The sequence below is a fragment of the Equus caballus genome, chromosome 6, assembly GCF_041296265.1.
Source record: "Equus caballus isolate H_3958 breed thoroughbred chromosome 6, TB-T2T, whole genome shotgun sequence".
Lineage (NCBI taxonomy): Eukaryota > Metazoa > Chordata > Mammalia > Perissodactyla > Equidae > Equus > Equus caballus.
In genome coordinates, this window is record NC_091689.1 from 94820607 (window position 1) to 94823406 (window position 2800).

Sequence of the window (2800 nt, forward strand, 5' to 3'; positions counted from 1 at the left end):
GGTGCTGATGAGATAAGGCTGGGTTTGTACTTCGTTGATTGGCCTGAGATTCCATCATCAGGCAAAAGGCTAGACTTGTGCTTCGTTGATTGGTTAGCAATCTGGTCATCAGCAAAGGCCAGTGCCATCAGTTCTTACAAACAAGATATTCTTGTCTTTGCTGATTTCTTGGAATGTTGAGGGTTTGGTCCAGTTTGGAAGATAAAGAAGACAAGCCGTGCAAGGCAATTCCTTGGAATAGAGCTGCCCTGGCCCTACTATAATATGGCTCCAGTCGTGTCATCTGTCACACCTGGGGAGTTGCTAAAAGTGACCAACTCGAAGTCCCGCTCAACAAATACCCATCTCATTCAATAAGCACTAGGAAGACACTTAATTTTATTATTTTTAATAATAATAATGATCCAAAAATTGAGCTCTTTCTTTAAAGCAGCCCTTCTGAATGAGACAATGCTTACTTCTAGAAGACAAGTAGGAGCCAATGAGAGAAGAGTAGAGTGATGTAAGCAGGTTCTCAAGGGACCAACCTCCACCAGGGGTCGGGGAGGAGGCAAAGCTCAGTCGGAGTAGCGTACAGATGTCAAAGCATGAGGATGGGTAGATATACAACAGCCAGACCACTGTGTGCCAAATGTAGAAAACATTGGAGAGTGTCATGATCAAAGGCAGGGAAGAGGGAATATTGTATTAATCTAAAAGAAATGACCGTGGCAAATACGATGAATCAGAGTGAATATTCATGGTATTGCTGTCATTCCAATACAAAGATGAGGTGTAGATATACCCAGAGTAATATCATCCCAGGGTCCCTTGGGATTTTTTTGATAAGTTTACTTCAACCCACCTGCATTTTCCCAGTCCCCACTTTAACCATAACACTCAAAAGATGTACTATGTGGAACTCAGAATAGCTGTGGAACTGTCTGTTCTGAAGCTAAATCCTTGATGTTAGTGGCAGCTTTTGTCAAAAGAACTAACTTCACTTCCTAAAGAGCAAAAAACCTTACCTCTTATGATTTTTACATTTTACAAGCATATTATTCATTTTAATATGAAATCATAATAATGGGATTTATTATATAGGAATAACTGGAGTTGAACTGGGAACCCATCTTTTTATTGACCAAAAGCAGCATTAGCAAAGTTTGATCCCCCACCTCTTGCCAGTTACAAAATATAAATTCCAGGTGGATCTAAATGTGAAAGACAAAACAATAAAACTCAAGATGATGATATGGGAGAGCATCTTTATGATTTGAAGGAAAGCAAAGATTTCTGAAACCAGATACAAACCAGCAGTTAACCTCAAAGGAAAAGATTGATAAATTAAACAATATTAAAATTAGGAACTTCTAGTCATCAAAATATACTATAAGAGAGTGAAAAGCAAGTCATAAAATGGAGGAAGATACTTGCTACACATATTATTACATAATGCTCCTTTCCAGAATATAAAAACAATTGTTACAAAGAAAGAAAAAAAAAGACGGAGCCGATAGAAAAATGGAGAAAAGACTCAAACAGGCATCAAACACACACATAACACACACACAAGCCAAATGCCTAATAAATATATTAAAAAGATCCTAACCCTCATTAATGATAAGAGAAATGCAAATAAATGGCACAGTGAGATATCCCTACACACCCACCAAATGGCTCAAATTAAGAAGTTGATAATACCACGTATTGAAAAGGTTGTAGATTAATTGGAACTCTTAAACTAGAACTGGCACCACAGGCATGCAACCTGTGCAAATGCCCTGCAAAGGCAGCTATGCAAAGGGCCCTGCTCTCAGATGGACCTTGTACCTGGTTTAATGGTCAGTTGTCACCATTTTGAAATTCTTAATGATGTTGCCTTTGAACTTATGTTTTATAAGTGAAAGCACAATAGCACATGAGCATGAACAGAAGAGGTACACACAATATAGGAGTGTTCACTCTTCCTTGCCAACCACCAGCATTCAGCATTCACGATGCCCCATGAGCAGAGAATTCTATTGGACCTACAGTGCACGGGAGTTAGGCTAGACTCAAAACCAGTACAAGATAAGTGTGTTACATCTACGACTTAGCAAAGGGAGGAGGAGGTAGGGTGCAGACAGCCCCAAGAGACCAAGCTTTCCTTACAAATCAGAAGTTACTTTGAATGCAGAAAGAAGGCAATGATGTTCTAAGAAACAAGAATTACCAAGGAATCCTATCATATCCTTTTTGACTTGTGTACTTCCCAGTGTTACCCAACAACTTACACTAAAAACGAAGATACAGAAGGAAGGGGAAAGAGGGCAACTGTAGTTTCTTTTCCTTTCAGTCCATCCTTATCAGTAAGCTGAAGGTAGAGTGTTGGTAGAATGTGCATGCATCAAGAAGTGAAATAAAAATATTTGAGTTAGTTTTGGGCAGCTTTTCCATAGTTCTAGTAAGAATGAAATACATATGCATATACGAGCTAGGAAATACAAATTGTGTAATTTGGTGAGTTAGCATTTAAAGCTGGCATTGCACAACATAAAGATGAATGGTAAAATGTTTTAATATTTTTAAATATTTTTTCTTTACTTAAAATGACATTAAATACCAAGTAAAAAAATCATAGGAAGTCAAGAGACTCTCTAAGAAATGAAAAATCTTTATATTTTAGTACTTTTAGTGGGACTTTTTCCTGCTTTTTTTGAATAAAGCCCCCACATTTTTATTTTGCACTGAGCTCCATATATTATGTAGCTGGCTATGCTAGAGGGAGTGTAAATGGAGCCAGCCCTTTGGAAAATTGTTTAGCAGAATCTACCAAAGC